This window comes from Engystomops pustulosus, chromosome 3 (assembly GCF_040894005.1).
Source record: "Engystomops pustulosus chromosome 3, aEngPut4.maternal, whole genome shotgun sequence".
In the NCBI taxonomy this organism is placed as follows: domain Eukaryota; kingdom Metazoa; phylum Chordata; class Amphibia; order Anura; family Leptodactylidae; genus Engystomops; species Engystomops pustulosus.
This window is the reverse complement of record NC_092413.1, coordinates 15,470,085-15,494,141: the sequence shown is the minus strand read 5'-3', so window position 1 is coordinate 15,494,141 and position 24,057 is coordinate 15,470,085. Positions and strand designations below refer to the sequence as shown.

The following is a 24,057-nucleotide window of genomic DNA, read 5'->3' as shown; positions in this document are numbered from 1 at the left end:
ACCCACATGCCACTATGGGCGCGTTGGGAAGTAGAATAGACAGGGAGTGAGGCGTGAACACCCAACCCCCCCACAATTATTTAAGTCTCCCCTGGAGTTCAGGATGAGACTAGAGGAAAGAACTCTGTCAGTTCGGACCTAGTCTACGTGTCGGAATGTCGGCAATTCACTGTCGGAATTCACGAAGATACATCTCGGAATCTGCTCCTTTAAATTAACCCTTTGCCATAGCATCGTCTCCCTTTATTCTGCTGATAGTGTCAGTCTGTATCCGAAATCTTTCACACTAGACGGGGCCTAAGCTCTTGGGTTCTATGTACATCCTTGATAAATAAAAGAACATTCGTCCTTCCCAGACCACAGAATAAGAGAAAATCAATTTAGCTCAGATTTTTTCCAACATCTTCACATCACTTCCTATCTGAATCGGATGGACTAGAATTTCAATTAACTGGGGAGAGACCAAGCCAAAGTGACTGCTCTGCCCCCCTCCTGGTCATGCCCTATAATTGTAGAGGGACTTGCATTTTTCCACCAATGACACGGCTCACAAAAATAGATACACCAGTTCATTTGATAAAGGAAGCCGAGCCTGTCGCTCCTGTCTGAGAGCCAAGTGACAGAGAGATGCCGAGTGTCTCCTCAACGTGACTGCAGCGGGTTGGTGAAGAGCGCACCGGTCTCATCGTGACCGCGCATGGAGAGATTTAGATACACCAAAAAAATGATGCACATTTTTTAAAGATGGAATCTGCTTTGGGAAAAATAGGAAAACTGCACAAAAATGTAAAAAAAAAAATATTCGTAAAAAATCTAAAAGATACTTGCAGCTCCATGGCTGCAATTAAAAAAATCAATTAGTAAACCTATATGCAACTGACTTGATGTGAGTCCAATGATATAAATGGACTCATGCATATTAAATTGTATCTGCATTGCCCCACCTCCTTGTTCCTGATTGATAGGTCTCAATGCAGCTGTATAGAACATTGAGAGAGAGAGAGCTCTGTTACATCATTGGGCACTTTATGTCATGTGGCCGAATTGATGTCATCTAAGATCTTTTACCCAGTTAAATTTGCAACATCTACCAAATGTATGTATCTGATCACATGAAATCACAGCATGGCTTCATGGACTTCTACCTTTGAAGTACCTTTGATGACATCACCCTGGTCACATGACCTGCTGAGAAGAGGTATGGGAGGGAGGAGTAGATAGGAGGACACCCCCCCCCCTTCTGATGCGAGGTAATATAAAATAAAGTTCATTTTATGGGGATGTGAGGGAAACAATTTTTAGCTAAAAGAAGGTGTCTGGTAGTTAATAGGGCTCTATGGGAACCTATCACTGGCTGTATAGGTGAAAAATGTGGTGATAGGTTCCCTTTAAAACATATATGTTTGTGTGTGTGTGTATGTATATATATATACAAAAATAAATATTTATAAAAATGAATTTTTTTTATTATCAAGGGCTTCGTTACAATCCAGGGACTAATCTTCTATGCAAATTATGCTGCCATTTTTGTATATCGATAGAAATATAGATAAAGAGATAGAAACTATATATAAAAATAACTATAAAACAGCATATCAATATTTTATTATGAATTAATCATTATTTCCCTTGTTTAAAGAAAATCTACCATCAAAATCAATAAAAAATGTATGAAAATTTAAATCTAGTGTTGCAATTTCCCGATACAAATCTGAGGATGACAGTTTGATTTCTGCTGCATGTCCGCATCATCATGATGGGTCCAATTAAAGGGGTATAAGCAGGTTTATAAGAAGGTATCCCGTATACACAGGATAAGCAGGGTCTGACTAATGATAATGAGAATGGGGCCCCTGTCAGGCTTCTGGGGTAGTGAACCCACAGGACCACCGCAGACGATGACAGAAGATGACAACTGGGACCGGAATCTAAGTGGCACCTGGTTTTCACCAGAGCCCGCCCGCCAGAGCCCGCTGCTGTGGCGTGGTACCACCAGGTCGTCCACAGGTGCAACATGTCTGCGGTGGCAGCCAAGGTCGAGGCACAGAATCAGCAGGCAATCTCGTGGTCGGGGACAGGCAGGAGGTCAAGACAGGCGGCAGAGGTTTGGGGTCAGAGACGGAGCAGGAGGTCAGGGCTGCCGGCGGAGGAGCGAAATCGGGAACAGGTCCGGGGTCACAACGGGAGGTCAATACACGGAAAAAGGTCAAAGGTAACAGCTTTCTCTGAGGCATATAGCGCAAAGATTCGGCAGGCTAGACTTTATCAGAATTGGCAGCCAGCCAGAGCCAGTTATCGGTGCGCTGGCCCTTTAAATTTCCGGAAGCCAGTGCCCTAGGGGGGTGGGAATGTGAGTGCTGGTCTGTTGGAGCCAGTGCTGGATCAAGGAGAGGTGAATATAATATTAATAAAAAAATCTAATTTATTTACATCCAAAATGCAGGTAAAGCGATGAAAAAAGACAAAACAAAAGTTCTAATCTTTAAAATACTATATAAAAATTATAGGCCCAGATTTATTAAAGCCCCTGCACCAGTTTTCTGTTGGACGTTGCCCGATCTTTTAGTGCACAGGTATTTATAAAGGGTCCGAGACACATCTGTTTTGGCTGCACTATTCCCTGACACAACACAAAATTCTGCACTAAAAGGGGGAGGACCGTGCTCCACATTTATCATGCAAAGTCCGGCAGAAGTGTGTTGCATGCCCCATTGTAAGGGTGCACCAAAAAGAAGTTGGTGCACCCCGTCGAAGCAGTGCAGGGGGCACCAGATACATGATGATCGGGCACCAGAAATGCAGAATTTGATGCCCCCTGCACACTACACAGGTAACTGCACATAGTACACACTGCACTGTTTTTGATAAGTGTTGGGCACGGTGGTTACTGACCCCCCCCCCCAGCATTCCCAGGATACATTGCTCAATAATTCTATTCAATGTTTTATTGCAATGACAATGATACCAATTTCTGTGGTTTTTTCACTCTATTGTGGGCAAATTAAAGGTAACCTGTGTCACGGGTGCCCCTGCAATCCACATCTCGGATCGCAGGCGCACCTGTGCCCCTCTCCGTGGCGGAACCCCGGTCCCGACTCACTTACCTCTCTGCGTCCCTGCTCACGTCCCGGCTGGCCGGGGACCTGCTCCCTAGGGCGCGCGTGCATCTGCACTCGCAAATTTAAAGGGCCAGCGTGTGGCTGATTCCCATTGGTCCCTTCCGGAGTTTGCTTAAAAGCCGGCTTCTCCCAGTAACCCCGCTGGATCTTAGAGCTTCATGCCTATGAGAAAGCTTCCCTTGCGTTATACCTGTGTTCAGACCTCCTGTTGTGACCCCAGACATGTTCCTGATTCTGCTCCTTCGCTGCCAGCCCTGACCTTTTGCTCCGTCCCCGACCTCGCATCTTAGCCGCCTACCTTGACCATCTGCCTGTTTCTGACCACGAGACTGCCTGCAGATCTTGTACCATGATCTTGGCTGCCCCTGCGGGCCGGTCACACCTGTGGAGCAGCCTGGTGGCACTACGCTGCACCAAGACCATCCTGCTTTACGGCAGGCTCTGGTGAAGACCGGGAGCCACTCAGATTTCCGTTCCCAGGTGTTGGCTAGTGTCATCGTCCGTGGTGGTCCAGGGGTCCTTGACAACCTGTCCAGACACCTCCCCACCGCCGCACAATATATGAACCACACACATGGAGGGTGGGGGTAGACTGCAATGCCTTAAATCCGCCCAGACTGAGCGTTGCTTATACAGTATCTAGAGAATGAAGCCTATGCACGAAAGTACAGCATTGTTCTGCCACATTTTGCCATTCTAGTGCCCAATTTTCCTAAAGTTTGACACATATTAATGGCCTGCATCTCATCAAGACCTCAAATGTAGCAAACTAAAGTATTACGGGTACAGATTAGGGATGTGAGCATCATGGACCCCACTGCACAATGACACCAGGCCCAGATACTATTTCCAGCCATTATGTAGAGTGAACATAAGATTTAGGCTGGACCTTACCCTTACGTGATACAAAGGTATAACTACTCTGGGTTGGCCTTCAGGTATATAATAAGAGGACAAAACACTTCCATTATCCATGCAGGATCAAATCACTAAAAGTGAATTAAGACCGGGCATCCATCATGGCCGCCTGCCATCCCAATCCAATTATTGGCTGATATTATCTAAGAAAACAAAGTATCCAGATTCAATAGAAAAGATGTATCATGATGTATGTGATGGATGATGATGTATGATGATGTATGATGCGTGTTCTCACACATTGATAAGGATTCTATGGGGTTTCACACTCTTGGGTTTGTAGATTTTCTCCCACCGGGGTGTTTTCGCCTTCACTTGACGCGTCCATAGATGTGTCCAGCTGTTTCCCCGTCTAAGCTCCGTCTATCCCCCAGTAATTCTACAGCTGAGATGCACATAACAGCCTGAGCAGCTGAGAGCCGGAGCCCCAGCAGTAACTAAGGATAGACCACAAATAGTCCCGGGCCCTGGGGAAGACCCTCCGTCTATAAACAGGGTTTGTTCTTTCACCGCTGTGATTACATTAGGATGATTCATGAGGACAGAAGCACAATATCAGGGGTCCACACAGAGACACTCGGGGGGCAAGAGGAGTCACCAGGTGCCCAAGTCTCTGCAGACACCTGAGGTCTAAAAACACATGCGACAAACACAACTGCATATAGAAACGATGAGTAACTCCTTAGCATTGATCCTGTACTGATCCTGAGTTACATCCTGCATTATATCTGTATATAATGTATATAATATATGTATTATACTCCGGAGCTGCACTCACTATTCTAAGTTAATAGAGGGAGTCATTTTTCATAAAGAGTTCTGCTCTGGAGGACCTGTCCTGTCCTACACAGTAAACCATTCCAGTGTAATACTAAGTTTCCCCTGTGGAGGCTCTGTAGGGAAATTGCACCCTAATTGTCAGGTTTCACTACAGATTGTAGGTGACAAACGACTTCAGCAGAGAGTTAGAGCCTTTTAACAGGGAATATTGTCCAAAGCGTGGAACTCCTTTAATTGAGATGGAGTAATTGAAGTTCAACTACAAGACTTTTAAGATTGCAAAGTAAGAAGTGAAGAGATAAACTTTACAGAATAAATCCCATACAATGGACGGCAATCAATTCCACGTATCTCTTCATCAGGAAAGAAAATAATGTTATGTTCTATTCAGTCCTTGAAAGGCGTCCACCTCACAGATTACACGTATTGTCATACGGGATGGTCTGATAACAGGGTAAATATTTGCCGAAACTTAACCAAAAAGATTATTTGGACAGAGTTGTAACAAGTTTTATTTTCCTGTAGCAGATCAGATAAGAATACAGTTAGGTGGAGGGTGCGGGGATTCCTATGCAGGTCTGCCATAGAGCCTACTATCAGAGTCCCTCTTTTGAGATCCCTACCTCTTCGAAGTGGTCCTTGGGATAGTCCGATACCAATTCTACTCATCTAATTGGTTGGGGTTTCTTCCCTCACATCTTAGATGGGAAGGTGGTGATTGGGCTCAGAGGACTCTTCAATCACAATCATCTAATTGGTTTGGCATCCCTTGTCCATAACCCCCAACTCCTAGATGAGAAGATGGAACTTAGGATCATATGATCCAGATACCAAATATTCATTCAAAATTAGCTGGAGATCCTTTGCTTGAAACCCCAACCTCTTAGATGTCATGGAGGTGCTTGGGATAATCAGATGGCCATCAAAATCCTCTTATACGTTGGGTTGAGGTCCTCCGGGACCCACAATTCTTAGGTGGAAAGGTGGTGCTTGGGATAACCAGATGCCCATCAGAATCATCCTATAGGTCAGTGATGGCAAACCTTTTAGACACCGAGTGCCCAAACTACAACCAAACCCCACCTTTTTTTTAGCAAAGTACCGATGCGACAATTTAAGCAGTAACTTATTACTCCCTGCTCTGTCACATGTTTAAATTGTATAGGCACCTGAGGACACCAATACAGTAGAAATAAGGAAAAGAAGTTTCGGATTATCATTGTAGCTTCCTTCTAGGCTCCTGGGCTGCCTGGGGCTGCAAGAGGCTCTCAGTCCTGTCTGGCGAACCCTGCCTTGGGGTGATGGCAAGGGTGCCCATATAGAGGGCTCTGAGTGCCACCTCTGGCACTCGTGCCATAGGTTCGCCACCAGTGGTATAGGTTGAGGTGAGTTCCTCCTAGACCCACAACTCTTAGATGGAAAGGTGATGCTTTGGATCACAGGAACCTACTGTCAGACACCCCTTAGGATCATCGAAACGGTCCAGGATTTTTCCACTGGGACCCTAATCTCTTAGATGGGAATATGGTACTTAGGATCCGAGGACCCTCTTATCAAATGCTTTAAAAACAATGTGATTAGCGGGAGATTCCTGAAAGGCAAATGAACATGATAGTGGGGGTCCTTGGCTTGGAACACTTTTCGATGTAGGTACAATCTAAAACGAGAGCTCTGGTTATGGGTGTAATGAAATACCACATTTCCCCTCATGGTGGGTGCTATATTGCCTGACAAATCAACCAATTACAATGGTCGTCGAGATCATGAGCTGCCATGCATTCTGATGGTGCAACCGTCTCAATGTAGAGAGGTACCGGCTGTGTGTCACTTCTTCACCCAACAGGTTCATTTCCTTCCTGACCGCACTCTGAGAATGTACACAAAGCCAAAGAAAACAGTTGCTATGTCCTCACATGTTACCTCCGAAATAAACCCCTACGTGTTTCTGTAAACACTTGTGTTATTTCCAGGTCCGTCACTACAACATGCTGATCTAATCTTGGCTCCGGTGAACTCTGTGAACTTTCAGACTAGCAAGATTTACACATCCTAACTTAGGACCTTAACTTTGGCACCCAACTGGTCTTAATGCGGCTCTGCTGCACCATGCCCAACGCACAGCCAAAACCTTAACATCTGCGTGGCTATTTCAGTCCATAAGTAGGTGGCTGGGGGTTGATAGTAATGAAGTTGGAAGGGTTAAAGGATTATGGTGACAGTCTCACTTACTTGGCAACCGATATTAGAAGCTAAACAAATGAAAATATTTATGTGTAGTGCCCAAATACTGGGAATTCGGGGGCTCCTAGGTGGAGGGGGGTGCACAACAATGTAGTTATAAGGAAGGTAAATTGTAAGGGGGTAACTGGCCACATTATATGCTACATGTAAGGAAGATGTAACGTACATATAGGAATTGTCCTGTGTAGATACAATGTTGCATAATAAACTTACGTCGGATGAACCGTTGGGTCCTACATTGCTAGAGCTGATGGTCTTGATACTCAGTGGTGCCACCATGCTGTGCCATGGGGGATATGAGTAAGAATTGGTGGTTCTTCACTTAATAGGTGATGATGGAACTATGAGCATACCCCCACTAAGAGCCTGATCATGATGATGTAGTCATGTGACTTGTTATGTTGGAGAACTGGGCAACAAGGCTGGAAGGAGGAACAGAGAGGAATTCATAAAAAATGGAGGATTCAGCCACATAAGGATGAATAATGATGGTCCATGTGGTTTCACGGAGACGTTTATTGGTGGTAGACTTTAGCCAGAGGCAATAGTTGTTCAACTGGAAGGAATAATAGTAGCGGTAGGCTGTAGATGCCAGTGACAGAGAGAAGTGACGGTCTGAACCAGCATTTGAGAGACATTAAGGACCAAGGTGGGTTTTGTGTGTTCTACTCGTGGGAGATTATTGCTACTTCTTGTTGGGGCTGGTGGGGACTATTGATCATTGTGTAATGGGTGGGGGAGGGGTTGGTTCTTTGAGGCTTGTGGTGTTGAGCAATTAGATGGGTAATATGGCATGTTGGCTTGAATAGAAGTTGTACAGTAGAAGATGTTAGATGAGAAAGGGCCTTCATATATAGGACTGGGGTTAGCAGTGGCTCTACTTGCTAAGGTTGACAAATTCTTGAATGTGTTGCGCATTGCCTTCCCATGTTGGATACTATTCAACATACGAATATGGAGATCTTTTTGTCTACCATGTGAACACTGCAGACACAGATACCTGGAACATACTTACCATAGAAAACCCAAGATCCTCCACTAAAATGAACCAAGAGAATCCAAACCAGCTATTGCTCCTCGGAGTCCTTCGAGGAAACCAACCCAAGGGACACTGCTGGCATTAGCCAACACATAGATTGCAAATTCTACATTGTATAAATTGTGTTCCCTGTCATTGGAGCTGCTCTGACAAAAGGTGAAGAGCCCAGTGTTCAAGTTTTGGATATTAATGTGAAAGATTAAGAAAATTGTACTATATTTGGTTCCAGGTTACCACTTACTACAATTTAAACCAACCATCAACCCCAAAACATGATCTTTCTCGTGGGATGCAGGCTCTTCTGAACCTGTTGTTTACAATCCAACTATGGAGAAGACGGATTCTGTTGTGTGACTTCCCAGTGTTCTCCAGATCGTATTGTCATCCGTAGGATGTCAATACAATTTAAAGCTATGGTAGAGCAGAGAGCAGTAGACTCCATACCTTGCCATCTATAGTCATGCTGTGCATTACGATAACGCTCAACTTTGCTTGGGGAATCAATATTGCCAAATCTGCCTCCAGTCACCGACTTACACCCTCTAATATTCTAAGCTAAGACAACGGAGGGGGTTTGTCTTTGACTTACCGGCAGCTTCCATGCAGGAACTACTTAGTGAAGACCCAACAGGGAAGTGAAGACCCAACAAGAAGACTTAATGAAGACCCAACAACAAAATAGACACCCAGAGAAGAAAAGGAACACCAAAACTTGATATATAGTAAAAAATTAGTTTTAGGGCAGTTGGCCACAATCTCTGAGCGTGGTCTCTGCCCATATAAGTTTGGGCAATGTAACTTAAATCAGCTAAGGCCACTCACTACTTATTGGGTGTGTTGCCCATCGAGTGGCGGAATCAGACCCTTTCATTAACCTGTTCTTCCGTAATGTTTTCCACAACACTGCGGCATTTTGTCAATAGAGTTCAGAGCCGGGGTAATGATAATCATTAACGGAGGCCCGGAGAGCTTTCCGAAACTTATCTGCCTGTATTTTACTCCTTTTATCAAACTCCGGGATAATTTAGCTTAAGACAACAGCTTTCTGTTTCTTCCCAGGTCAGGGTGGAGGAGGGGGAAGGGGCAGGAACGGGATGAATGAAGAAGGCGCCTTGTCAGATTTTGGCATCTCTTTGGGAGATTGCGGAACGGCTACAGTTTTTTTTCTCAGATAAATTAACTTTCTTCTTTTTAATCCTTGATGATTTAAGCATAAATTGTTCCGTTGCGGCAATCTTCTGGACAAAATCCCAGGAACAAGTCTTTTTGCAGCTCGGGTCTCACATTTCTTTTATCTGGATGGCTCATTATACGGAGAAATACCAGAGAAGGCCATGGGGAGCCATCAAGATATTTGGAGGGTGTTAAACGCCGATCCCAAAGTGAGGAGGCTCACCTCAGTCTGCTGACGTAAAGCGGGGGCAGTGTTTAGTAAACTGAGGATCCTGATCTATGAGACAGCACTGAGAGAGATGAGGGTCTCTCGGGAGGACCCAGCAAGTCCATATATTGATTGACATAAAGACTATGTAATACTTCTTCGCTCCTGCGGGGGTGCTGCAGGAGAATAGAACATTTTCTAAATTCAGACACAAATTAGACCTAGGACCTAGTTACGACTTTTGAAAAGTGTGTTTAGACATTTAGGCCTAAAATAGGGTGATTCTGAAGAGGTTATGATCCAAAATCAGGTGGATAACTGGGCAGCTGATAGGTCCCGTCCCCCCCAATATCGGCCAGATCTATCAGGAGTTCCTGCTCCAAACCTGTGTACTACCTATAACCCGTGCCAGGAACTGGTGGGACCTGCAGCAGAACTTAACTTTAGCCCACACCAGTTTCTAGGTAGTGCCCAGACACAGGGCAGAAATGACTCGTGCCAGCCCACGTCTGCATGGAAGAGATGCAATTCCTTGCCATACACCAGTAATTGTGCCAATTTTTAGGATTTGTATGGCAGAAAACTAGTGCACAAACCCTGATAAAACCCCCATGGTCTTTACTAAGCAGCCAATCTGGAGAACACCATGGTGACCCTCTGGATCTATCAAGAGTTTTCGGCCTTCCGATAAATGTGCTGCACCAGCGGGTCACTTCTGTGCCAGGCCACACCAGGCCTAGATTAGCACATTAGCCTGCGCCTGAACAGGTGCAGGTTATAGGTAGTGGACAGACACAGAAGGACCCTGACGGCCCACTGAGCCACCAACCACACCTCACTTCACAAGGCATGGAGGGGGAGAAATTTGCGCAATGTATGCCTGTCCTCCAGGAATGGTGCCGATTTAAGAGCTTGTATTCCATATTTCAGGCGCACAAGCCTGATCTAGATAGAGAGATAGATAGATAGATAGATAGATAGATAGATAGATAGATAGATAGATAGATAGATATGAGATGGATAGATAGATAGATAGATAGATATGAGATAGATAGATAGATAGATAGATAGATATGAGATAGATAGATAGATAGATAGATAGATATGAGATAGATAGATAGATAGATAGATATGAGATGGATAGATAGATAGATAGATAGATATGAGATAGATAGATATGAGATAGATAGATAGATAGATAGATAGATATGAGATAGATAGATAGATAGATAGATAGATAGATAGATATGAGATAGATAGATAGATAGATAGATAGATAGATAGATAGTTCTATTTCTATGGCCATCTATCAGTAACACATAAGAGGTCCCTTCATAAAAGCATATTTGAAATACTATGGGGGAATATCAGCAGATGGAGCGTTCTGCGGTGACACGTTCTATTTCGGAGCAGTGTGTCAGCTGTGCCGGGGGACGACACCATTCTCATGGTAACACATCACAACACTAGGGGGGTCCGGCCGCTTGCTCACCACAACAACATACAGAGAGCACCTAACCCCCGAGCCAAAAGTGCTGGGAGCACGAGCCCGGCCTGGGAACTGGCGGGAGACTCCGAAGATAATGAAGGAAATCTCTGTTTTTGCTGCTCTGATGAGGCTATGAATAGGCACAGGGTTACGGGGTATTAGCAGGGGCAGACATGTTACTGGCTTGTGTTTCATCAGTGGACTCCTACAACATAACCCCTGGTAATGATCTCCAGGATCCTATGTAAGAAAAGACCTTACACCTACACAGGGTGCACCGGCCGATATCCAACCTGGAAGAATGGAACAGGCTGACCTTTATACTTGGACTGGTCATAATCAGATTTCACTTTTACTTTAACCACGAGGCTCCCAGTAGTAGATATTTAGAGACATGGGTTGTAATTTCTAGAACACAAAGGATATGGCAGCTCGCTGTGTATGGGGGGGTGTAGTCACAGAGGGGTCAGAACGCCCATGCTGACCCCTGACCACTGCTAGCTATGATAGAAAGGTGTCAGGACACACAGGACATGGCAGCTCGCTGTGTATGGGGGGTGTAGTCACAGAGGGGTCAGAACGCCCATGCTGACCCCTGACCACTGCTGGCTATGATAGAAAGGTGTCAGGACACACAGGACATGGCAGCTCGCTGTGTATGGGGGTGTAGTCACAGAGAGGTCAGAGCACCCATGCTGACCCCTGACCACTGCTGGCTATGATAGAAAGGTGTCAGGACAGACAGGACATGGCAGCTTGCTGTGTATGGGGGGCGTAGTCACAGAGGGGTCAGAGCGCCCATGCTGACCCCTGACCACTGCTGGCTATGATAGAAAGGTGTCAGGACACACAGGACATGGCAGCTTGCTGTGTATGGGGGATGTAGTCACAGAGGGGTCAGAGCACCCATGCTGACCTCTGACCACTGCTGGCTATGATAGAGAGGTGTCAGGACACACAGGACATGGCAGCTCGCTGTGTATGGGGTGTGTAGTCACAGAGGGGTCAGAGCGCCCATGCTGACCCCTGACCACTGCTGGCTATGATAGAAAGGTGTCAAGACACACAGGACATGGCAGCTCGCTGTGTATGGGGGTTGTAGTCACAGAGGGGTCAGAGCGTCCATGCTGACCCCTGACCACTGCTGGCTATGATAGAAAGGTGTCAAGACACACAGGACATGGCAGCTCGCTGTGTATGGGGGTTGTAGTCACAGAGGGGTCAGAGCGTCCATGCTGACCCCTGACCACTGCTGGCTATGATAGAAAGGTGTCAGGACACACAGGGCATGGCAGCTCGCTGTGTATGGGGGGTGTAGTCACAGAGGGGTCAGAACGCCCATGCTGACCCCTGACCACTGCTAGCTATGATAGAAAGGTGTCAGGACACACAGGACATGGCAGCTCGCTGTGTATGGGGGGTGTAGTCACAGAGGGGTCAGAGCGCCCATGCTGACCCCTGACCACTGCTGGCTATGATAGAAAGGTGTCAGGACACACAGGACATGGCAGCTCGCTGTGTATGGGGGGTGTAGTCACAGAGGGGTCAGAACGCCCATGCTGACCCCTGACCACTGCTAGCTATGATAGAAAGGTGTCAGGACACACAGGACATGGCAGCTCGCTGTGTATGGGGGGTGTAGTCACAGAGGGGTCAGAGCGCCCATGCTGACCCCTGACCACTGCTGGCTATGATAGAAAGGTGTCAGGACACACAGGACATGGCAGCTCGCTGTGTATGGGGGTGTAGTCACAGAGAGGTCAGAGCACCCATGCTGACCCCTGACCACTGCTGGCTATGATAGAAAGGTGTCAGGACAGACAGGACATGGCAGCTTGCTGTGTATGGGGGGCGTAGTCACAGAGGGGTCAGAGCGCCCATGCTGACCCCTGACCACTGCTGGCTATGATAGAAAGGTGTCAGGACACACAGGACATGGCAGCTCGCTGTGTATGGGGGATGTAGTCACAGAGGGGTCAGAGCGCCCATGCTGACCTCTGACCACTGCTGGCTATGATAGAGAGGTGTCAGGACACACAGGACATGACAGCTCGCTGTGTATGGGGAGTGTAGTCACAGAGGGGTCAGAGCGCCCATGCTGACCCCTGACCACTGCTGGCTATGATAGAAAGGTGTCAAGACACACAGGACATGGCAGCTCGCTGTGTATGGGGGGTGTAGTCACAGAGGGGTCAGAGCGTCCATGCTGACCCCTGACCACTGCTGGCTATGATAGAAAGGTGTCAGGACACACAGGGCATGGCAGCTCGCTGTGTATGGGGGGTGTAGTCACAGAGGGGTCAGAACGCCCATGCTGACCCCTGACCACTGCTAGCTATGATAGAAAGGTGTCAGGACACACAGGACATGGCAGCTCGCTGTGTATGGGGGGTGTAGTCACAGAGGGGTCAGAGCGCCCATGCTGACCCCTGACCACTGCTGGCTATGATAGAAAGGTGTCAGGACACACAGGACATGGCAGCTCGCTGTGTATGGGGGTGTGGTCACAGAGGGGTCAGAGCACCCATGCTGACCCCTGACCACTGCTGGCTATGATAGAAAGGTGTCAGGACACACAGGACATGGCAGCTCGCTGTGTATGGGGGTGTAGTCACAGAGAGGTCAGAGCACCCATGCTGACCCCTGACCACTGCTGGCTATGATAGAAAGGTGTCAGGACAGACAGGACATGGCAGCTTGCTGTGTATGGGGGGCGTAGTCACAGAGGGGTCAGAGCGCCCATGCTGACCCCTGACCATTGCTGGCTATGATAGAAAGGTGTCAGGACACACAGGACATGGCAGCTTGCTGTGTATGGGGGTGTAGTCACAGAGAGGTCAGAGCGCCCATGCTGACCCCTGACCACTGCTAGCTATGATAGAAAGGTGTCAGGACACACAGGACATGGCAGCTCGCTGTGTATGGGGGATGTAGTCACAGAGGGGTCAGAGCGCCCATGCTGACCTCTGACCACTGCTGGCTATGATAGAGAGGTGTCAGGACACACAGGACATGACAGCTCGCTGTGTATGGGGAGTGTAGTCACAGAGGGGTCAGAGCGCCCATGCTGACCCCTGACCACTGCTGGCTATGATAGAAAGGTGTCAAGACACACAGGACATGGCAGCTCGCTGTGTATGGGGGGTGTAGTCACAGAGGGGTCAGAGCGTCCATGCTGACCCCTGACCACTGCTGGCTATGATAGAAAGGTGTCAGGACACACAGGGCATGGCAGCTCGCTGTGTATGGGGGGTGTAGTCACAGAGGGGTCAGAGCGTCCATGCTGACCCCTGACCACTGCTGGCTATGATAGAAAGGTGTCAGGACACACAGGACATGGCAGCTCGCTGTGTATGGGGGGTGTAGTCACAGAGGGGTCAGAGCGCCCATGCTGACCCCTGACCACTGCTGCCTATGATAGAAAGGTTTCAGGACACACAGGACATGGCAGCTCGCTGTGTATGGGGGATGTAGTCACAGAGGGGTCAGAGCGCCCATGCTGACCCCTGACCACTGCTGGCTATGATAGAAAGGTGTCAGGACACACAGGACATGGCAGCTCGCTGTGTATGGGGGGTGTAGTCACAGAGGGGTCAGAGCGCCCATGCTGACCCCTGACCACTGCTGCCTATGATAGAAAGGTTTCAGGACACACAGGACATGGCAGCTCGCTGTGTATGGGGGATGTAGTCACAGAGAGGTCAGAGCACCCATGCTGACCCCTGACCACTGCTGGCAGTGGAGGGTAACCAAAGGTATGTGCTGTATCTATTAGGAGGAAGGGGTTAATCACCAGAGGCGACAGGGCTTTTTTACTATGAGAACTGTCAATCTGTGGAATAGCCGAGCTCAGGCGCTGGTCACAGCAGGGACAGCAGAGAGCTTCAACAAGGGTCTAGATGCCTTTTTACACCTAAATAACATTGATGGTTATGTTATATAGAATTGTTTCCCCTAAATCTCTTCCTCATCCAATCCCTTCCCTTCCTTGGTTGAACTTGATCGGAATTTTTTTAACCATATAAACTATGATACTATGACCATCCTCATAGCTGCCACGGATCAGATTCAACCACCATTGTTATCTGCCGGCCAATTTTCCGGGATGGAGACCCATTAGACATTTGTTCAAAATATTTAGGATGTGAGGATGCCCTCAGCTATAAGGTGTATATATAGTACCAGCTATCACATTGTATCTTGTATCTCATAACTAAAGACCCCGGAATGAAGCTAATTTCTAGAAATAATTAATAGCAGCAGTGAGAGCTGTTTTCCTGCAGACAATTAGCATGTTGATGGTATTATTTCTGATCTCTGTGGATTTATCATGGATGATTGGCTAAATCTCTCATTTCAGATTTTGCCTCATGTCGGTCCCCTGTGGCCCCTCGCTCAGGTAATGCGACTACATGTAGCTATAATGTATGTGACAATGATACGGCACAAGTTTATTTCACCAAACATTTCAAGGGGCCTCTACCCTGTGCTGGCCATTGGGCTGGTAGCCCCCTGCCATTGCATCCACTCCTTAGGTCCTCTGTGTGGGCTTCGCTACCCTTCATTATCTCATTTTAATGCTGACATTCTATCCATGCTATATTTCTTCGTGCTGCACTGATTTTCTGGAATGTGCTACCCTAATTCCCAAAATTCACAACCCCTATCCATTTCCCCAATCTGACTTATTTTACACCCTATTATTTCTCATAGTGATGTCCTTTCATTTACCGGTATCCCCCACACTCCTTTCACCCTAATGGACTGTACATACACAAACACTGGCTGTTGATTGGCTTATGTGTTTATATCTATATTATCCTATTGATATAGAAGACATATTAAATGCTCATTAACTTTTCAATAAATTTCACATAATACCACAGTATTCACCCTTTCTCCCCTATACAGGCATCTGGACTTTACTGCGGAGAGATCTCCAGGTCGCTACCTCTTGTGTTGGTCACAGTATAGATAGCAGCTGGCCCAGTGGGTTCAGAGACACCAGTATGTGGTACCAACGGGTCAGGCAGAACTGAAAGTCAAGGGCGGTACTAAAGGAGTCAAGAACAGGCAGACGGTCGTGGCAGGCAGCACAGGATCAGAAAACAAGTCGGAGTCGTAAACCAGCCCAGATCAAGGATGGAGTCAGAGAACGGACTGGGGGTCACACAAGAAGCAGAACACCATATAGTAGGACTAGATATTCTAGAAACATTTGCTCAGGCGTGGGAAGCAGGGCATGCTGGGTAATATGGCTGGAGGTGCATGCTGATAGGCTGGGACAGCCTGGCTGGCAAACGCCATGCACCTATAAGAAGAAGAGAGAGAGGCAACGTCCACACCCTAAGGGACCTGACGCATGGCCGGACACAGCGGCTGAAGGTAAGCCTGAAACGGGAAACATGAACAGGGGTGGCACCCGTTGCCAGCGTTACACTTCGGCTCTTACCGTTCTCCCTTCTTCCCTCCTAACCTGCTTTTTGGTCTAAAATGTTTGCTGAATTTAGTAGACAGAAATTCAATAAGGTATCAGATTACATGGTAGTCTATGGAGGGGGCAGTGAGTCACAGCAGCTAGGCCCCTACCCAAGTCTATTGCAAATTCATGGAGAAATACTGGAAAGGGAATATATACTCTGGCTGATCATGCAGGGAGGTAAAGAGAGGGTTCACAGACTGAGTCCTTTCCATACGCACCTGGTTTTAGCTGTATAAAACAGCAGACACCTGCCGGTAACTTCACAGTCAGTACTGGCACCGATTGTGACAGTTAACCTGTTAGCTGCCGTGGTCGAACCCAACGACGGCACCAAAAAGTGCTTCATTTGGGCACTGCTATCATGGATGGCTGATTGGTGCCTCCCCCCCATGACATCATCCGAGGGTGCCAGTCGGTGCAATGAGCCTTTTAAAGGCTCCCATAGCTGCCATTTGGCATCCTGTATAGTATTGCAGTCTGTTGCAGAACTGTAAGCTTGATGGGATCTGAAAAATTAAGGTTCTTATCTTTAATATGATACAAAATCCTGTTTTAGGGTTCAATAGAATAGAAGATGGGGGCTTCTAAAATGACAGCACCCCTGGAACCACTAAACTTGAATCACCTCATGTGAAAATAATGGGGCTCATTTACTAAGGGTCTGTCGGAGGCATTTTTGTCGGGTTTCCCGACGATTTCCATTTTGGCGCACGCGATCGGATTTTGGCACTTCGGTGCCAGCTTGCACGCAACAGAAATCGCGGGGCGTGCCCATCGGACAACCCGACTGATTCGGACAAACTGCGGAATTTAAAAAAGGATTTGTGTCACAAGATCAGCACTTACATGCACCGGGAAGAAGCAGGTGAACTCCGGCGGACCTCAGCACGGAGGCGACGGATGCAGGAGATCGGGCGCACGAGCTTAGTGAATCCCGGCCGGCCCCGAATCCTCATCAGACAGCGCATCGCGGAATCGCACCAGGACCGGGTAAGTTAATGTGCCCCAATGTGAGAAGAGTCATATTTGCCTGACTTTGAGGGGCATTTTTTATAAGTAAACGGGTGAGATATCACATAAAAGAGGGAATTCTAGAAAGGGTATTTCATTCCCTACCTGAGGGGGGCACTAGTTTAGTAGGGTAAAATCTGGTGACAGGTTCCCTTTAAGGCTCCCATAAAAGCCAATAAATGCCGATTGCCGTTTCCTCCACGTAGAAGCTTTGAGCCTTTCTGTTCCCTCACAGGTTAAGTTTCCTTTGGATTATCGACAGTGGAGAGATGACTACCTCTAAAGAGTTTTGGAAGAATAATTTCCTGCACCTTGCTAAGTAGTAGATAAGGCGACTGTCAGGGCACAGGAGAACCGAGTCAGATTCTGACTGGAAGATACCGTATTGGTGCCGCACTGGGGGATTTCTACATACAAATGTGCAAATTAGATCATGAAAGCGCTGTAGAAATATCCTTTGTAAAACTTGAATAAAATGCTGGGGCCCCGGGGGTGCATTTTAGAAGGATCTCATTTAACAGGCATATTTAGCGAAATCAGTGCAGGCAAGAAAAGAACACAGCGGCAACAAAAATATGGATTTTATTCCCAACGCTCGTCTTATGAAAACACTGCCGAATTTATATGCAGAATCATTAGTCCAGAATTAATAAGTGATATACACAAGATGGAAACGACCGGAAATTTTTACTCCCCACAACAATCGATTTGACAGAAATTGGTTGATCTGAAGTCAAAGGCCGTACTTCCATTTATAGGTAAAAAATGTTGATGGTAAAATACATTAGATGTCTTTATTTGGGTTAATTTTAACATTTTTCAAGTTTCATATAAATCCAGGTAGCTCAAAGCCACCACTAGGGGGAGCCGAGAAGCTTACAAAGCAATGGGGGAGATCTATCACAAGGCTTTCATGCAACACAAATCAGGGAGGGGAGAGGGGGGGGGGGCGATCAGACTGATTTAGACTGAACGCTAAACTTAACGCTAGACTTAACTTTGAAAGCCAAGCACTTACATGCACTGGGAAGAAGATGGTGAACTCTGGCGGACCTGAGCGGGGAAGCGACACATGCAGGATATCGGGTGCACAATCTACGTGAATCGCGGCAGAGTTTATCTACATCGGACATTCCGGATTGGGGATCGCGCAGGGACCGGGTAAGTAAATGTGCCCCAAGGTGTTGATAGATCTCTCCCAATGAAAGGTGCATAAATATACTCAGTTAGCTCCCCCTAGTGGTGAAAGCGGGTTGTCATAAACTATGTAAAATGGAACAATTATGTCCTATATTTCCACCTGGGGTGTTAACCACTACCCCCCTGATCAAATTGTCTGCCTTAGCTATCTCCCCTCCCCTCTGCCCTCTTCTGCTTGTGACTTCCAGCCTCTTAGAGAGGTTGTACCAACTATTTAAGTTTTTCTCTAACCACAAGAGGGAAAGCAAGCTGATTGGTGGAGATCCCAGCAGTAAGCCCCCACAGTTCATCTTGTAATCCCCTATGCTGTGGATAGGGGATAACTTAAGTAGTGGGTACAACCCCTTTAAATGTATAATTACTAGTTGGGGAAATTGGGTCACTCCCAACCATACAAGATCCCTCAATGTCCAATTTCAGGTTAGGTTTATGTAAGTGCCATCCCTTTTTAAACCGGTCAAATAGAGATTGTTTCTAAAAACTCAGGTAAGTCCTAGCAAGTTTTACTGTAGGTATGTAAGGGCCCATTGCTTCCCACAGATGCTGCCCTAGTTATATAAGGCACTCTCCCTACTAATATTCCACATTTATTGTCTTTGACCCTGCCCTTCCTCTGACCACTTCTTCCTGTATGCAACCCATCCTAATCTGCCAGCAGACTACCGCTAGCCCTGACCTCTGACTACGTCTGACTACACTTTGCCTTCTGGTCTTCTACTGCAGCCTTGTATTGGGTTTATCATTTGTTAATGGAGACTAATCCTGATGTAACGGCTTAGGAAATCTCTGCTGGAAGTCCAGATCTCTTTATAGGAGTTAGAGGATATCAGGGAATCCCTTCAGGCTAAAATCCTTATTATAGATCTATAGAAAAGGTTCTCAATATCAGATTGGTGGAGGTCAAACACCCAGAACCCCCACAGATCAAATATCCTAAGCAGCCAATAAAAAGAAAATAGTACAGGAATTATAATTATAATGTGACACAGATGCTTGACCCGTACCGTGACCACTCTATTTACATGGTCGGGGTGGGGTCCGAGAGCTTTGACCTATACATGAGCAGGATTGCTCTTTAAGTTTGGGCTCGGTGTTTGGGTGCCTCCCACAAATTAGCTACTAGGGGTGGCTGTGATTGGCCGCCGAACCCTGTCCAATCACAGCCATGGCTAGCAGGTAGGGGTGACAATTTGCCCGGATTTACTGCACAGAGAGATGCACCCGAGCCCTGGATCCGAACCTAACATTTGGGTCCACTCATCTCTAGTCAGACCCACCACTGGAATGAAAAGTCTAGAACATTCCAGTAGAAAGACTAACCTTTAAAAAAAAAAATACATATTATTCGTTAATTTTTTTTAATTCCTACCTTTGACGAGTTCAGGAGACGAAAATTTCTTACTCAATGATCATGTCCTCATAAACTTCTCAAAAGAAATTGTCATTCTGAAAAAAAAAAAAAAAAAATTATTTTCAGTGCAAGAAATTAATTCAAAGTCGAGAAGATTGAGGTTAAATTCTTCGGGTCTTTTACATGACCAGTAGTTACTTGTATCCATTAAAAATCACCTGGATCTATGATATGGGGTCAACGCTAAGGTACAAAATATCTCAGACCCAAATCCACAATATATCTAAGAATTTAGACAAATAATATTATTTGGTAACATTGGAGACCTGGAGCCCTGATATAGGTAGGTAGAGCCTTTCGTGAAGGAATCATTCCAAAAAGGATCATAAAACGGTCTATTGTAGGTGATGATGTCATGATGATGTCATCATAACAGTGTTATGTTGTCATGACAATGTATATGATATCTTGTAATTTACCATACATTTTTGGAATATTTGTTAGAGGCATTTGCCGTTTTAAAAAGGGTTTTTTCAGGAATTCTGGATAACTACTTAGGGGCCAGGGCAGGAGGTGGCAAAAAAAAAAACCCAAAGTATTATTACCCTGGTTCCCGTTTCCCTTATAATTCTGGTTCTTCCAGTCTTTAGGACTTGTGCCTAGCCAGAAGTGTGGGAGGTCAAGGGAACCCACGTCAACAATTCTGAGGTCTCATTGGACCATTGGAAATCACTTCCACTCATTTATAAGTTGTTCATGAGAGCCACATATTGGCCAAAGTGGGTCCCATGACCCCCAACACTTCCAGGTGAGCACAGATGCCCCTAAATTACTGGAAAACCTCTTTAAAGGATATCTACCACCCGGATAAAGAATTGTAAACTAAGCGCACTTACCTGCTGGTGCGCCCCCTGGCAGGATCTGCTCTTCTTTTAACTCCTTATGCCTTTGTTTATACATATTACATTATGTAAATGAGCCTAAGGGGCTCCAGTCTTCATATCTGTTAATTGAGCCAGGAGCCCCTAAGCCTCATTTGCATAATTTTTACCACTTTTTATTTGCAGAAACTAGAGTATAAAAAGCTAAACTAAGAGCAGAACTTGCCAGAGGGGGCACACACCAGAATGTAAGTGTACTTGGTTTATAATCCTTCATCCTGGTGGTAGAATTTAAGAGTAGATCCTTAGTTTCAGTTTTTTCGAGTTTCGGGGGTCCGACATACAGAGCCCCCATTGATCAGTTGTCGTCAGCATCTGGTAAACAGTGAATGGAACAGGAAAAAGACGGCGCCATTCTTTGTGCAGTGGCTTAACACGGTACTGCTGGTTAAACTGGTTAAATGAGTAAGAGCTGATCTGCAGTAACCTGGTCTGACCACTACACAGAGAAGGGAGCTGTCTGAGTGATATACAGCCACACCAAGGCCACCATACGTGGTTGTTCCCTAAAGATGGACTGATATATGAGCGCGAAATTGTATAGCATTGAGCTTTATGGGCACCAAAATGACACTGAGCTCTGTATGAGCGCAGCTCTTTCTCCCGGTGCCAAAGACGACAGATTACGTCCTGGAAACGAAGCAAACCAAAGTGGCCATTTGGGCTGTTTTCTGGCTGAAATGGGCCGTTTCAATCTGTAAACTGCCTATACGCAGTACATAAAATCTGGAGCTCACTCCATCAACACGAGAGAGAGAGCACTAAAGAGCGGCTGAATCACAAATCTGCAAAAAACCAGGCGAAATCAGTTAAGCTCCAATCTAACTAATTACAACCCCCCTCTCCCCCCCATAGGAGATATAATTACATAAAACAAAACAAACAGAGTCCAAAAAAAAAGAGAAGAAAAGAAGCAAAGAAATTTCCGTCCTTCTTCGGTTCGGCTCTTAGCCAGACCCCTTACCGGGATGAGTGACGGCTCCTATAGTCAACACGTTTCCTATAAACAAGTACACATTGAAGACGTAAAAAAAAAAAAAGTAAAAAAAAATACAAAAAAATTGAGGAAATAATTGCGGCGCTTGTTTTTTTTCATGCTATTAGTTTTCATTAAGCTGTCAGAACACCATTATATCCTAATTTAAACCGCGGCTTTTAATGCTCACTTGAAGATAACACGCGGCTTGGGTTTTTGTTTTGTTTTTTTCGCTGTTTGAGGTTCCGGCTTTGCTTCTCTCAAACCATAAGTGCTCAAGGCTTTGACGTGATTAATAGCTGAGAATCTCCATTTAAATACAGTCCATGTTTCCAATTTTCTTGCTACGACTATTTTCCTCCGTTTTATGCGAGGCGCTGAACCGTGGCGGAAACAACGCTTCTGTTTTTCTAAAAAAAAAAAAAAACTGGCTTATTGTCAGTTACAGAGACGCTGCTGACCATGGGTCAGTTAGGGGATTGTGACTAAGACCTATTGCCGACAACGACTGCAATACCAAATATGACCTGCGGACATTGGTGGCGCTGTTTCATATTTTGAAAAATCACTTCTATAATGAGGGTACAATGTAACTGTATGTAACAATGATGGCAGCATTAACCCTCCTGTGGTTGACCCTCCTTTTGTAGCCCCAACCTTCTAATGTTCCCATTCCAGTAACCCCTCTTTATAATGTCCCCTTTTCTTTACCCCCTCCTTATAATGTCCCCTTTTCTGTAGCCCACCCAGTTTAATGTCTCCATCTCTGTAGCCCTTCCTTATAATGTCCACTTTTTTGTAGCCTCTCCTTCTAATGTCCCCTTTTCTGTAGCCCCCTTTTATAATGTCCCCATTTCTGTAGTCCCCTCCTTATAAAGTCCCCTTTTCTATAGCCCCCTCCTTATAATGTCCCCTTTTCTGTAGCCCCTCCTTATAATGTCCCCTTTTCTATAGCCCCCTCCTTATAATGTCCCCTTTTCTGTATCCCCTCTTTATAATGTCCCCATTTCTGTAGCCCCTCCTTATAATATCCCCTTTTCTGTAGCCCCTCCTTATAAAGTCCCCTTTTCTGTAGCCCCTCCTTCTAATGTCCCCTTTTCTGTAGCCCCCTTTTATAATGTCCATTTTTCTGTAGCCCCCTTTTATAATGTCCCCTTTTCTGTAGCCCCCTCCTTATAATGTCCCCTTTTCTATAGCCCCTCCTTATAAAGTCCCCTTTTCTGTAGCCCTTCCTTATAATGTCCCCTTTTCTGTAGCCCCCTCCTTATAATATCCCCTTTTCTGTAGCCCCTCCTTATAAAGTCCCCTTTTCTGTAGCCCCTCCTTATAATGTCCCCTTTTCTGTAGCCCCTCCTTATAATGTCCCCTTTTCTATAGCCCCCTCCTTATAATGTCCCCTTATCTGTATCCCCTCTTTATAAGGTCCCCATTTCTGTAGCCCCTCCTTATAATATCCCCTTTTCTGTATCCCCTCCTTATAATGTCCCCTTTTCTGTAGCCCCTCCTTATAATGTCCCCTTTTCTGTAGCCCCTCTCTATAATGTCCCCATTTCTGTACCCCCTCCTTATATTGTCCCCTTAAAAATCTTGCCTTCTCCTTAAATTATTTTCGTTTCTCTAATCATCACCACTTAAAAGGCACCACTGGGGGTCTGTAGACCCCTTATTATGACATTAGCCCAATCATGATGTCATCACATCATGCCAGCCTGCCACACATGGAAGCAGATGTGGCACCCATACCTCAGTCCTTCTCTGCCCGCAGAGCACTGCTTAGGTGGCTTAACACTTTTTGTGTATGAACTGTGGCTAAGATTTCTCAGCCCTGTGGAACAAGTGTTAGTAGTGTGATGGCTCATCCAGTCTGCTGCTGGGGGCGGCGTCCAGGAACTGCTTTATATACTTGCCCGGTTCCATTACACCCTGGTGGTTATAATTATATACTCAGCTCTCTGTTGTTGTGCACCCTAGATTCTTCTGTTATCTCTGGTTTACCAACTTCAGTTATCGTATATTGACCTTCCCTTCTGCTACTCGATTCTGTACTTAATCTGCCATCTTTGTTGTGACCCCTGAGCTCGCTCTCTGTGTCATTTGTTTGTGAGTCTTCTTTTGTGTCTACACTGTGG

At 46.1% G+C, this 24,057-nt stretch overlaps 1 protein-coding gene across 2 annotated transcripts in view; it reads right to left on the bottom strand.

Moving 5' to 3' along the window:
- Positions 1 to 24,057, bottom strand: part of ESRRG (estrogen related receptor gamma) — a 620,288-nt gene that overhangs the window by 262,852 nt on the left and 333,379 nt on the right. For both annotated transcript variants that reach the window (XM_072140121.1, XM_072140120.1), the window contains exon 4: positions 20,030 to 20,106. The gene's annotated coding sequence lies outside the window, so the exon portion shown is untranslated. The remainder of the gene's footprint in view (positions 1 to 20,029; positions 20,107 to 24,057) is intronic.